The following is a 16094-nucleotide window of genomic DNA, read 5'->3' as shown; positions in this document are numbered from 1 at the left end:
TAATCAAAGAAGAAGACAATGAATAGTATTTTCAAGTTTTTAACTTGAAATTTTTCTTGTTTTTCTTGAAGATCCAAGCATTCTTAAGACTTCTCAAAGCTTCTTAAGGCTTCCTAGCTCCTCCCACCACTTCAAGGAAGGTATACCATCTCCAAACCCTAGGTTCCTATATATTATAAGATGATTTTGATTAGTAGGATGATATTGTAGCTTGTTGTTGTGATTAGAGTTTGGGATTTGAAATGGTAGTGAAATGGAATGGTAAATGTTGTGGTTTTGATTTAAAAGAACTTAAGTATGATTAAAGTTAAGTTTAGGCATAAGTATGAATGATTAAATTGAATTGGTTGGGGTTGTTATGATGTGATAAGGATGGATGTTGGTTGTATGTTGGATTTGAGGTTGATTTGGAATGGTTTTGAATGGTTTAAAATATTGGAAATCGCGTAAACATAGCCGTCGTAACGTCCGATTTTCTTTGGACTGTTTTTGTGCATAGCATTAGGACCCGAGAACCCTCTGCTAGATTATGAACACTGCCATGTTTAGATAGCTCATGTTACGAGCTTCGTTTTGATATGTAGTTCGTTCGATTCCGATGCACGGTTTAGGATAAACGACCGTTTCAAGTAACGGCATTTCGCGAACGAAACTTTTTCCCTCGCCTTACTTTGAAACATAGGTTAAAGACCAAAAAGGGTTAATTAATGTATGAAACATTTATGGTAAGTGTGTTAGGCAGTTGGTAAGACACTCGCGAAGGAATCGCTTTAAAACTCGTAAAGGTTAAATTATTAAAAATGGTGGAGCCGAGGGTACCCGAGTGACTTAAGCAAATCAGTGAGCGCAAAACAAGCGTTAGAGTCTAAGTTAGTTAAAGTATAGATTTACAAGTGATTTTGGTTTAATTCCAACTTACTTGTTGTTTATAGGTTACCAGACTCGTCCCGAGCCTTTTATCACCCCAAGTCGCTCAGGCAAGTATTCTATCCGTTATACTGTTGTTGTGATGTATACATTTGTATATGCATGATCTTGCGATAAATGCATATTGGTTATTTAGCAAATTCTTGCGATATATTGTAGCATATGATATGGTATATATGCATGCCTGTTTCATATTCTTTCCATATATATCTGTTGATTCAGTTGATAATACCTATGCTAGAGGATAGCGGTAACTTGCATATACCCTTAGTATAGGGACCCAAAGGTGAAAATATTTTCTAAAACCGGGAGTCGAGGATCCCGAGTAGATTTTGTATATATGGATATGGATATATATATATATATATATATTTATTTATATATATATATGGTTATATTTTTCTAAACTATTAATCGAATAAGGGTTATTCGATAACTTTATATTAATTATTGAATATTATTTCGAATATTATTCGAGGGCTTATGACTCCTTTATATTATTATTGAATATTACTTGGATATTCAATCGAGGATGAATGACTCCTTTATTTTATGAATATTATTTATAATATTCATTCGAGGTATTATGACTCCGCTTATTACTAAAATATATTCTTTAATTTATTAAAGAATAAGGTGTCAATAATCAAACTTATTTTCGATTATTCAAATAAAGATAATACTTTCATATAAGTATATCTTTGGTTATTTAATACTCGTTTCAAGTATAAGTTTTAATACTTCTACTTCAATTATTTTTATAAAGATTATTCTTTATGGGAATATTATTTAAATAATAATATTCAGTCATTTTCTAAATATTCTGGGGACTGATTTACTTCATTAAATCAGCTTTACTCCAAACACTCTATAAAGTGTTTTCGAGTCTTCAAAATGATTTTTAAAGTCAGAGCGGATCCCAAAACTCATTTTTATATTTAAGATCTTCCTTTTTAAGGGGATTTAAATACTCGCTCAAAACCTGGGGAATCCGGCTCTGTGGTGTATTTTATATTCGCAACGAGATTGCAGTTTTGGTAAATGAATTGATTACTTGCCCAATGTTCGGGAAGTAAGCCCATCTAATTGAGTCGGCATAAGCGACAGGCCGGGGTACGGTCTATGAAAGTGTAAGTGGCTGGGTGGCAGTCCATCAACGCGTAAGAGGCCGGGTGGCGGTCCAGCACAAGGTCCTTATGTGGCCAGGGTAATGACCGGTGGGGGATTCATCCATCTACTAGTAGAAAAGGTTACTTATTGGTATCTTTGCCTGATCAACAAGATATCTGGTTTATGCCAAAAAATTCTTTTCCTTTCCAAAATTTATTGGATGTTTCAAACTCTGTTCATACTTTACATAACAGAGGTTCCAGGAAATGTTTAAGAGATATATATGTGGATATATATATATATATATCGGGACTAAATAAAGTATCTCGTAACTTTTTTTCATTCAATAATATTTCAAAGATTGAATCTATTCAAGTCTTAACTTGTGGTCTCATCTATGGGATGTTTTTCTTAAAACTTATAATACTTTGAACGGTGGTAGTTCAAGTAGCTTTATAAATGATATAAGTGTGGTGAAGTATTGGTAACTTCATTCCTTGTTTTTACTTATATCTAGTAAGTAATTATCTTACACATGATAGAGATTCTATTAAGTATCCATTTAGATACTTATATTATTGTTATCACTATGTATTATCTTGCGAGCTGTAAGGCTCACTCTTGCTTTATTTCTTCATCACACAACAACAGTTAGGAGAGATGGCCAGACTCCAGCAGACCCAGCGCAAGCGCGTGGGAAGCGTCCCGCGTCTTCCCGATGATGTTGTAGCTGCTATAGCTGCAGAGGTAGATCCATTGTAGTTCAGACCATCTACTTTTGAGAATCAAATTATGTATAATTATAACTTGTGGCAGATAATGGCAATTAACTGTAAATTTATCAAGTAATCATTTTGGGTTGTAATAACTTTTAAATGGTGGATTCAAAGACTTGTACTTATTTCAATTTCATCTCTGAGACTATAACGGGTTGTGGTGTGTGTTAGTATGGGGTCACAGCATGAGGTTATTTATTATTAATTAAGTGAAGTGATATTGTGGAAAGAAAGACCGTGACAACCCGGATCCCCGACCCCGGATCTTGGGGTGTTACAGAATGTAAGATTGCTAAGGAGGAATTAACTGAGTCCTTGAAGAAAGAAGAGATTTTGAAGAAACAACTTGAATGAGAACAGGAGGTGATTAAGGCATGGAAATCATCTAGAGATGTTAATGCCCAAATCACCAAAGTTCAAGGTATTGAGTCCTTTTGTGATGTAGCCTGGAAAAAGAGTAAGGAGAAGATGGAATCCAATTTGGTTGAAGGATTGCTAACAGATGTGGACTCGACAGATGATGAGAGTCATCCGTCAGATAATCAAAAGGATTATCGTCGAGAGTCCTTCTGAACCGGAATCATGAATGGGACTCGAACCCATATCTACGTACGACTTTCCTTTAGTCGATCATGATGGGAAAATCCCGCAGCCCGGGGTCTCGACGCCCCCCTTCACCTTTTGGCGAGGTATTTTCCTAGCTGCCTTACCTTTAACCCACCCCATATTCTTATGCGCCGTCGTCTTACCAAGACCTTATGTTCAAATAGAACCACGCCCCTCTTATCGAAGACGTAAGCGCTGTTGTCTTTCGTGAGTGACACAAAACCTCATCTATCGGCTGTGAGCAAACCTGTGAGCAAAGACAAACTTGCCAAGTTAAATGAAAATTATGGATCAGTTTCCAAAAACTTTGTTTCAAGAGAATCAAGTCAAGTGAAGAAGGAGAAGAAAGTGAATGTTGGTCATCTGTCTATCAAGAAATTGAATGACAGCTTAGAAAAGATTGAGGTTAAAATAAAAACTAAAAAGAAAAACAATAAAAATGGGAAAGTAGGGATTAACAAACATAACAACTACACAGCTGATAAATATGCTCCAAGAAAAATCTGTGTTAAGTGTGGTAGTGTTAATCATCTGTCTGTTAATTGCAACCTTGTTATGCCTACTCCTATATCTGTACCATCTTCTTTTCCCAACATGAATGCCATGCCTTCTATGCCTATGAATGCTATGTCTTCACAAAATATTAATGCACAATTTGCTAATATGCCATTTGCACCTAATCCTTATTATGCTGCATTTAGTATGCCTCAAATGCCATTTAGCATGCCTTACTGGAATAACATGTTTGCAAACAACATGCCTTTTCCTGTTAATAAAAATGTGCATGATAATTCTGTTTTAATGACCGGTTTCAAAGGTCCAACTCAGATGACTAAGGATGAATCTGATATCCCCAAGTCAAATGAGATCAAATCTAAGAAATAAAAGAAGAAAGCTAACAAGGCAAGACCCAAGGAAACTTGGGTACCAAAATCAACTTGATTTGGTTTTGATGTGTGCAGGGAAACAGAAAGAATCTTTTGTATTTGGATAGTGGTTGCTCAAGGCACATGACTGGAGATTCTACCCTACTCACAGAGTTCAAGGAGAGAGCTGGCCCGAGTATTACTTTTGGAGATGACAACAAGGGTTATACTGTGGGATATGGCTTGATTTCAAAAGACAATGTCATCATTGAGGAGGTTGCCCTAGTGGATGGTCTCAAGCATAATTTGCTGAGTATCAGCCATATTTGTGATAAGGGCAATTCAGTAACCTTCAATTCAGAAGCCTGTGTTGTGACAAATAAAAGGAGCAATAAAGTGGTTCTCACAAATAAATAATTACCCGCCATTATTAATTAATTCCTCCACCATTAAATCATTCTCTTTTATGGTGTGACCCTGTAGGTTCAATATTAAGCCGGTAGTAGAAATAAATAATAATAAAACTATTTTATCATTATTTATATAAATTCTTTAATTTATTAAATATGATTAATTAATAAATTAATCATGTTTATTCTACATCGTGAGGGATACTTCTCAGCATATCGCGACTATCCGGATAATACGAATTCACTGCTTAGAATACCAAGAACCTATTCAGTGAATAGTTACCGTACAATTAATTCCTTCTACCCTGCAATGTCATGATTAAATACAAGGCATGGAACTCGTGTCAAGCCTATCTTATTTAATCATATGCTTTCCCATTTACTATGCTTAGTTCTAATTAATGTGAATTAGAAACTCCTTTCTAATTTCATTCACTCTGGCCAGAGATTCCTGAACTAGCATAAGTGGATCAACATTGAACATTCTCTTCCTTTCACTAGAAGGGGTAGATCCTTTATTGATCATACACTATCTTCGTGTACAAATTCCTACCCCTAGTAGAGCCCTTATTATTGTCCCTGGAGACTAAGAACTAAACCAAAGTATAGTTCAGTGTACACAAGATGACTATGATGACCTCAAGTCTAAGGATACTTGTACAACTATCACTATGTGAACACCTGCTGACACGTGAGTGAACTCCATCATTTGTTCAGCTGTGTGAGTCATGTTCAGTGAACTTATTCTATAATAAGCACCTACATACTAGCTATAGTGTCACCACACAAATGTCTATGAGAACAGACATCCTTTATAATGAAGCAAGCGTAGTATGTACCGATCATTGCGGATTACTAATTACCAGTTAGTAATCCTACGACCAGGAAATATTTAAGTTCAGAGTTATCATCTTTTAGGTCTCATTATTATGATCTCATCATAATCCATAAAAAGCTTTACTCTAAACTATGGTATATTTTATTTAAACACTTAAATAGATAATGCCCACAATAAAACAAAAACAAGTCTTTTATTAATATCAATGAAATTAAAACATATTACATAAAATTTATTCCTAAATCATCATACATGAATAGACTTAGGACACATCTCTTTCAATCTCCAACTTGTACTAAAGCCAATCACTCTGGTATATAATACCCATCTTGTCTTTATGACGATCAAAGTGACTTTGAGAAAGTGGCTTTGTTAAAGGGTCTGCTATGTTGTTATGTGTGTCAACTCTCTTGACGTTGAAATCTCCTCTTTCAACAATCTCCCTAATCAGATGAAAACGTCGCAAAATATTTCCTATAAGAAGTATGTCATCCATATACAATACAAGAAATGTTACCGCGCTCCCACTAACCTTCTTGTAGACACATGGTTCATCAATGTTTTTGATAAAACCAAACTCTTTGATTGTGTCATAAAAACGGATGTTCCATCTACGAGAAGCTTGCTTTAAACCATATATGGTTCGCAGCAGCTTACACATTAGGTGTTCATTTCCCTTGGAAAGAAAACCATCTGGCTGTCTCATATACACTTCCTCTTCAAGTTTTCCATTGAGGAAGGCCATTTTTACGTCCATTTGCCAGATCTCATAGTCGTAGTAAGCAGCATTCGCAAGCAAAATCCGAATTGATTTTAACAGGGCTACAGGTGAAAAAAGTTTCATCAAAATCAATCCCTTGCCTTTGTTTGAATCCTTTTACCACGAGCCTGGCCTTATAGGTCTCCACCTGGCCATCTGCTCCAATCTTTCTTTTGTATACCCATTTACACTCAATAGGCTTCATACCCTTAGGTGCTTCAACCAAAGTCCATACTTGATTGGTATACATAGATTCCATTTCGGATTTCATGGCACTTTGCCATTTCTCTGAGTCAACACTACTTATAGCCTCATTATAGGTCATAGGGTCGTCATCATCAATGATTGACAACTCATTGCCATTCTCAATGACAAGGCCATAATACCTCTCAGGTTGGCGACACACTCTCTCTGTCCTACGAATGGGCTGTTCCATAGAAGGTTGTTCAGTCTGAATAGGTGTTTCCAATTGAACCATAGTAGTTTGTGCTTCTTGAACTTCATCAAGTTCAATCTTGCTCCCACTGTTTCCTTCAAGGATAAACTGCTTTTCCAAGAAGGTAGCATGTCTGGAGACAAACACCCTATGATCGGTGTAAAAGTAATACCCTAAAGTCTCTTTAGGATGTCCCACAAAATTACATTTTACGGATCGAGATTTCAGCTTATCTGGGTCAACTTTCTTGACATAAGCTGGACATCCCCAAATCTTAACGTGTTTAAGACTCGGTTTCCTTTCTTTCCATATCTCATATGGAGTTTGAGGAACAGATTTGGAAGGCACCTTACTCAGTAAATATGCTGAGGTTTCCAATGCATAACCCCACAGGAATACTGGATGATTCGCATAGCTCATCATGGACCGAATCATGTCTAACAAAGTTCGATTTCTCCTTTCAGATACCCCATTCAACTGTGGAGTATATGAAGGAGTCCACTGGGAGACTATACCATTTTCTTTGAGATAAGCTAGAAACTCTCCATTCAAGTATTCACCACCTCGATCTGATCGAAGAGTTATAATACTATGTTTGGTTTGTTTCTCCACTTCATACTTATATTCTTTGAACTTTTCAAAGGCTTCAGACTTGTGTTTCATCAAATACACATATCCGAATCTAGATCGATCATCTATGAAAGTAATGAAGTATGAAAATCCACCCATGGCTTGCGTAGACATTGGTCCACATACATCTGTGTGTACCAATCCTAGCAAATCTGCAGCCCTCTCTCCCTGTCCACTAAATGGAGATTTGGTCATTTTACCCAATAGACAAGACTCGCATGTAGGATATGATTCAAAATCAAAAGGGTCAAGTAACCCTTCCTTATGCAATGTCCGTAGTCTATTTTCACTAATATGACCAAGTCTGCAGTGCCAGAAGAAAGTGAGATTTTCATCATCCCTTTTTCTTTTATTTGTATGTTCAATTTATAGTAAATTATGCTCTACGTCACATACATACAGACCATTATTTAAAATACCACTTCCATAAAGAACGTTATCTCTAAGAATTGAACATTTATTATTCTGAATAACAAACGAAAATCCAACCAAGCTTAACATGGGAATAGAAATAATATTCCTCACAATCAAGGCAACAAAATAACAATTATTTAAAATAATAGTCTTGCCCTTAGGCATATGTAAATGAAATGATCCTACAGCTTCAGCAGCAACTCTTGCTACATTTCCCAACCGTAGAATCACCTCCTCTTCTTCAAGAGTCCTACTTCTCCTTAGTCTTTGCAATGAATTGCAAATGTGAGAACCACAGGCGATATCTAATACCCAAGTAGAAATTTGATTTATTGACATATTCAATTCAATCATGAACATACCTGGAACAGAAGCGGTAGTCTCACTACCCTTCTTTTTCTTTAATTCTGCAAGGTAAACCTTGCAGTTCCTCTTCTAGTGCCCCACGTTGTTACAGTGAAAGCAAATAGCTTTGCTCTTGGGGTCTTCAGCTTTTGGTGGAACCAGCTTTTTCTTACCTACTTTCTTCTTCTTGAAAGGGTTCTTCTTCCTTTTCTTAGGATTGGAACCTTCACCAATTAAAAGAATAGAACTCTTCTTAGGGGGGAAATTCGATTCCGCAGTCTTCAACATGTTGTGGAGTTCAGGCAGGCTGACATCCAGCTTATTCATGTGAAAGTTCACGACAAACTGCGAGAACGAACCCGGAAGTGATTGCAAGACCAAGTCTTGGCTCAGCTACCCATCCATGGCAAAACCAAGTTGTCCAAGACGTTCAATCAAATTGATAATCTTAATTACATGGTCATTCACAGATGATCCTCAGACATCCTACAACCGAACAGCTCCTTCGATATCTCATATCGAGTTGTCCTCCCTGCCACATCATACAACTCATGTAGATGCATAAGGATAGTGTGAGCATCCATATGCTCATGCTGCTTCTATAGCTCAATGTTCATGGAAGCTAGCATGATGCATTGAGCAACATTTGCATCATCTATCCACTTACGATACATAACATGTTCATCATTATGTGCATCACTAGCAGGTTCAGTAGGCTTAGGTGAGTCAAACACATATTCCAGCTTCTCAACCCTGAGAACAATTCTCAAGTTTCGAAGCTAGTCAGCAAAATTAGGACCAGTCAACTTGTGAGCATCTAGTATACTCTGGAGTGATAGTGCAGAAGACATAACGAAAATAGTAAATCTGTAAATGATGAACATATAACAACACTTAGCAAATATTCAATTTCATTTCAAAACATTATATGAATCGGGTCGTTATTCGTAAGTGGCTCCCACTAGTTTATCTAAATTATATAACCCCCTTAAGTGAAAAATTAAGCATTCATAATGCTAGTGGGAATAGGGATCCTACATTCCATCACACAACCTCGGCTGTAGCACAAAACGTCATGTGATGTTCAATAGGAAGACAACTCTTATCAATTACATCTTATGTTATTCCCTAATAAAACTTTAACCTCTTGAATAATTGAGTCACGGCTGTAGCATGACAGAATCAATATTCTAAGTCAAGTCTAACCCAACATTTCGTACAATTGAATCAGTCTCCAACGGCCCATGATTGCAGCACGTAACGACCTTTAGATTCTAATTCAATGTACACATCTCTATGTAATAGACAAGTATTTCTTATTTCGAAATCAAAGCCCTCGGCTATAACATGAAATGACAATGATTTAAAAATAAGAACTACTTTCTACCATGTTGGAAGGCTTTGACCGACACAAGCCCGTTGTGTCATTGGCCAATTACTACTTGATATTATTTAATTTTAGAGGGATTATATTATGTTACAATCATAATCATATTATAAAGAGATTCTTCCTTTTAAATTAAATATTTCAAATCAATAATCGATAATCAGATGTTTATCAGATCGGGGTGAGCATTGTTAAGAGGCATCACTTAATACCCCTTTCTTACAGATAGAAATCTGCTTTTGACAGAATCATGCTTTCTCTCAATATTGAAAATTCATATTTAATTACGTGTTTCATAAACACAAGAATCTCATGATTGTATTCATAATATTATTGTTAAGGCAAGAAACGATTCCTATTCTAGATTTTCTAGAGCACGACTTATATTGATTTAAGTTAACCTAAATCTAACATCGCATGGTAAACATAGGCATATATCTCATATATAAAAATAAATAAACGTAAAGGTACGCATGTTAAATCATGTAGCATATTACTCTAAGCATTATACATCTCTATGTACCACATGAAGCATTTAAAAGGTAATTAAAACAATTAAAACATGCTTTAAAACACTTTCGGGAATATAAACAGTTCAAAACTTTTATATAAAAAAACATTTGACCACTCCATTAGATCCGTCTCGGAAAAACGAATCCAACGATATATTGCACTCCCAAAACAGAGTTACGAAACTCCCAGAATTCAAATTAAAAAAAAAAACAGATGGGCTGTAACACTTGTAGAACCCAGATCTACAGTCAAACCAATTTTGAGAAACAATTTCTAATCAATCATAATTAATCCATGATATAACTTGCAAAAATCATAATAAATTCATACAAGATCATAAAATTCTGAAATTTTTATCACAGATCTATATGCATACAACCTAAGCTCTGAATGACAGATTAGAAAAGATTGAGGTTAAAACAAAAGCTAAAAAGAAAAACACTAGAAATGGGAAAGTAGGGATTAACAAACATAACAACTACATACCTGATAAATATGCTCCAAGAAAAATCTGTGTTAAGTGTGGTAGTGTTAATCATCTGTCTGATAATTGCAAACTTGTTATGCCTACTCCTATATATATACCATCTTCTTTTCAATGCCATGCAATCTATGCCTATGAATGCTATGTCTGCACAAAATATGAATGCATAATTTTCTAATATGCCATTTGCACCTAATCCTTATTATGTTGCATTTAGTATACCTCAAATGCCATTTAGCATGCCTTACTGGAATAAATGTTTGCAAACAGCATGCCTTTTCCTGTTAATAAAAATGTGCATGATAATTCTGTTTTAATGACCGGTTTCAAAGGTCCAACTCAGATGACTAAGGATGAATCTGATATCCCCAAGTCAAATGAGATCAAATCTAAGAAATAAAAGAAGAAAGCTAACAAGGCAGGACCCAAGGAAACTTGGGTACCAAAATCAACTTGATTTGGTTTTGATGTGTGCAGGGAAACAGAAAGAATCTTTTGTATTTGGATAGTGGTTGCTCAAGGCACATGACTGGAGATTCTACCCTACTCACAGAGTTCAAGGAGAGAGCTGGCCCGAGTATTACTTTTGGAGATGACAACAAGGGTTATACTGTGGGATATGGCTTGATTTCAAAAGACAATGTCATCATTGAGGAGGTTGCCCTAGTGGATGGTCTCAAGCATAATTTGCTGAGTATCAGCCATATTTGTGATAAGGGCAATTCAGTAACCTTCAATTCAGAAGCCTGTGTTGTGACAAATAAAAGGAGCAATAAAGTGGTTCTCACTGGAGTGAAAAAATAAAATGTGTACCTAGCTGACTTCAACTCATCAAATGCAGAATATCTCACTTGTCTTCTCAATAAAGCAAGTCAAGATGAAAGTTGGTTGTGGCACAAGAAGTGTAGGATTTTATACATCACAGAAGCATGGTAAAACATTTTCTTGATATAAAATCCATATAAACGCCTACAAATCGTGAATAAATCGAGGGATCGATTACTAACCTTTAATAGCGATCCAAGAACGATGAACGGAGATCCCTAGCAGTTACTCCTCAATTGTGAAGCACTCCGCTGGTATCCACCAAGAGATCAAAATAATGGAGGGAGGAAGAGGTTGAGAGAATTAGTTGCCTCCTTTTCTTTTCTACTTTAGAATTAGGGTTTATTATTTGGGTTAAGGAAAATAGGGTTTATAATAGTATATTTATAGGCAAAATTTTCAGTTAAAAATTTTCCCATAAAATATTATTATTATTAACCCTTTAATTGATTATTCTTATCAACCAATTAACTAATATTTAAAACACCTTTAAATCATTAACCCCTTTTCTAAACACTTTAGAAAAATAATTCTCTCACTTGATTTAATTTCCAAAATTAAATTCTTAATTAATAATATTAAGAACTTTTCTTAATTAATTTATAATTAATTAAATCTCATTTAATCAATTATTAAATTTGCTAATTAATTATTTATTTCACAAATAAATAATTACCAGCCATTATTAATTAATTCCTCCACTATTAAATCATTTTCTTTTATGGTGTGACCCTGTAGGTTCAATATTAAGCCGGTAGTAGAAATAAATAATAATAAAACTATTTTATCATTATTTATATAAATTATCTAATTTATTAAATATGATTAATTAATAAATTAATCATGTTTATTCTACATCGTGAGGGATACTTCTCAACATATCGTGACTATCCGGATAATAAGAATTCACTGCTTAGAATACCAAGAACCTATTCAGTGAATAGTTACCGTACAATTAATTCCTTCTACCCTGCAATGTCATGATTAAATACAAGGCATGGAACTCGTGTCAAGCCTATCTTATTTAATCATATGCTTTCCCATTTACTATGATTAGTTCTAATTAATGTGAATTAGAAACTCCTTTCTAATTTCATTCACTCTGGCCAGAGATTCCTGAACTAGGATAAGTGGATCAGCATTGAACATTCTCTTCTTTTCACTGGGAGGGGTAGATCCTTTATTGATCATACACTAACTTCGTGTATAAATTCCTACACCCAGTAGAGCCCTTATTATTGTCCCTAGAGACTAAGAACTAAACCAAAGTATAGTTTAGTGTACACAAGATGACTATGATGACCTCAAGTCTAAAGATACTTATACAACTATCACTATGTGAACATCTGCTGACAGGTGAAAGAACTCCATCAGTTGTTCAGCTGTGTGAGTCATGTTCAGTGAACTTATTCTAAAATAAGCACATACATACTAGCTATAGTGTCACCACACAAATGTCTATGAGAACAGACATCCTTCATAATGAAGCAAGCATAGTATGTCCGATCTTTGCGGATTACTAATTACCAGTTAGTAATCCTACGACCAGGAAATATTTAAGTTCAGAGTTATCATCTTTTAGGTCTCATTATTATGATCTCATCATAATCCATAAAAAGCTTTACTCTAAACTATGGTATATCTTATTTAAACACTTAAATAGATAATGCCCGCAATAAAATCAAAATAAGTCTTTTATTAATATCAATGAAATCAAAACAGATTACATAAAAGTTATTCCTAAATCATCATACATGATTGGACTTAGGACACATCTCTTTCAAGAAGCTGTCCCATCTAAACTTCAAGACCATGAATGAGCTTGTCAAGAAAAAACTGGTTAGCGGTATTCCTCAAGTGGAGTTTTTTAAGGATGGACTGTGATGCCTGCCAGAAAGGAAAGCAGATTAAAGCATCATTCAGGAAGAAGCTTGATTCAACAATTGAAGAACCTCTGCAATTGCTACACATGGATTTGTTTGGACCAGTCAATGTGTTGACCATCTCAAGGAAAAAAAATTCCTAGCAATTGTAGATGATTTCTCAAAGTTCTCTTGGACATATTTCCTAAAGTCTAAAGATGAGGCTAGTGAAATCATCATCAATCACATAAGTCAAGTCAACAATCATCCTGATTTCAAAGTTAGAAGAATCAGGAGTGACAATGAAACTGAGTTTAAGAATTCTATTATGAGAGCATTTTGTGAAGAGAATGGGATTATGCATGAGTTTTCAGTAGCAAGAACTCTACAATAAAATGGAGTAGTGGAAAGAAAGAATAGATCATTTATTGAAGCTGCAAGGACAATGCTTGAAGAATCAAAGTTACCAACATACTTCTGGGCTGAAGCTGTAAATACTACATGTTACACTCAAAATATTTCTTTGGTTAATCAAGCAAAGTGTATGACACCCTACCAATTGTTCAAGAACAAGAAGCCAACTCTAAATTTTCTTCATATCTTTGGCTGCAAATGTTATATCTTGAGAAATCAAACTAATCAAAATGGAAAGTTTGATGCTAAAGCAGATGAAGGAATTTTTGTTGGATATGCTATTGGTAAAGCATATAGAGTCTACAATCTAAGAACCAACATTGTTATGGAATCAATACATGTTGTGTTTGATGATAAGAAGATTGAAGGACTGCAAGATGGAGATTACCATGAGAGCCCCAAATTTGATAATGTGGAGATGATTAGTGATGACAGTGATCAAGAAACAGTATCAAAGGATAATGCAGAAAAATCTACTACCAATGAAGCACAAAATTCAACATCTGTCGAGTTGTAAAATACTTCATCTGTTGGGAGACAATCTGCTTTATCCGTCGGGAGATAATCAGCTTCATCCGTCAGAACTCAAAATGCACCATCCGTCGGGTCATCAAAAGAAGCTGAAAGTCAGAATAAATCACTTATAGAAAGTTCCCCTTTCTCAAATCAAAGATCCATAAACTCAGGGGGAGTTTCTAATAATCAAAACTCAGTTACACATCAAGACAACAATGAGGCCTCTTCATCTAGAGCTAATCTACCTCAACAAAGAAAATGGACAAAAGATCACCCCTTTGAGCTCATCATTGGTGATGTATCTTTTAGAGTTCAAATAAGGAGAGCAACTCAAGAAGAATATCTATATAGCAGCTTCCTATCTAAGGAAGAACCAAAGAAGGTAGAGGAAGCTTTATTGGATCTTGATTGGATTTTAGCTATGTAGGAGGGGCTAAAACAATTTAAAGGAATAAAGTATGGAAGCTGGTACCCAAGCCTAAAGGAAAGAATCCTATTGACACCAAATGGGTATTCAGAAATGAGATGGATGAAAATGGCATAGTGGTCAGGAACAAAGCTAGATTGGTTGCTAAGGGCTATTTTCAATAAGAAGGAATAGATTTTGATGAAACTTTTTCTCCTGTTACAGGACTTGAAGCCATCGGAATTTTCTTAGCCTATGCAGCCCATGCCAATTTCAAGGTCTATCAAATGGATGTCAAGATTGCTTTTCTAAATGGAGATTTGGAGGAGGAATTCTATGTCAGTCAGCCTCCTGGTTTTGAAGATCCAAATTTCCCAAATCATGCCTACTATCTTTTGAAAGCATTCTATGGACTGAAGCAAGCACCAAGAGCCTGGTATGACACTTTATCAAAGTTTCTTTTGGAAAATCACTTCACAAGAGGTACTATGGATAAAACTTTATTCTTTAGAAATGTTAATGGCTCTAGTATACTTGTTCAAATTTATGTAGATGATATTATATTTGGCTTTACAGATGAAAAAGTTTGCAAAAAGTTTGCCAAATTGATGCAAAGTAAGTATGAAATGAGCATGATTGGAGAACTAACTTACTTTCTTGGTTTACAAGTTAAGCAAGTTAGTGATGGAATATTCATTAGTCAAACTAAATACATTCATGATCTTTTAAAGAAGTTTGATCTAATGAATTGCACATCTGCAATAACTCCCATGACCACTGCAACTAAGCTTGAATTAAACACTACTGAAAAGTCTGTGGATATTTCAAGTTATATGGGCATGGTTGGCTCACTTCTGTACTTAACAGCTAGTAAGCCAGATATAATATTTGCTACTTGTCTTTCTGCTAGATTTCAGGATGATCCTAGAGAATCTCACCTAGTGGCTATTAAGAGAATTTTCAGATATCTCAAGGGAACACCAAAACTTGGCATTTGGTACCCTAGAGATTCTGGTTTTGATCTGACTGGTTATTCAGATACAGATTATGCAGGTTATAAAATAGACAGGAAAAGTACAACTGGAACCTGTCAATTTCTAGGAAACAAGCTTGTGTCATGGTTTAGTAAAAAGCAAAATTCATTCTCTACTTCTACAGCTGAAGCTGAATATATTGTTGTTGGCAGTTGCTGTGCACAAATTTTGTTGATGAAAAACCAATTGTTGGACTCTGGTCTACAAGTGGATAGGATTCCTATTTTCTGTGATAACACAAGTGCAATTGCCATCACTGAAAATCCAGTACAGCATTCAAGAACAAAGCACATAGACATCAAGTACAACTTTATAAGAGAACATGTGATGAATGGTACTGTGGAACTGTATTTTGTTCCAAGTGAAAAGCAGCTTGCAGATATATTTACCAAACCACTTGATGAATCCACATTTTCAAGGTTGGTAAGTGAATTAGGTATGCTTAATTTCTCTTGAATTATTTCAGATATTTTTGCAAGTGGTTATGTAGCCGGAAATTTAATTGATTTTTCTGTTTTGGATGAAATTTTGGCTA

This window comes from Apium graveolens, chromosome 2, assembly GCF_009905375.1.
Source record: "Apium graveolens cultivar Ventura chromosome 2, ASM990537v1, whole genome shotgun sequence".
NCBI classification, from domain to species: Eukaryota; Viridiplantae; Streptophyta; class Magnoliopsida; order Apiales; family Apiaceae; genus Apium; species Apium graveolens.
Note: the sequence above shows the minus strand (reverse complement) of the source record.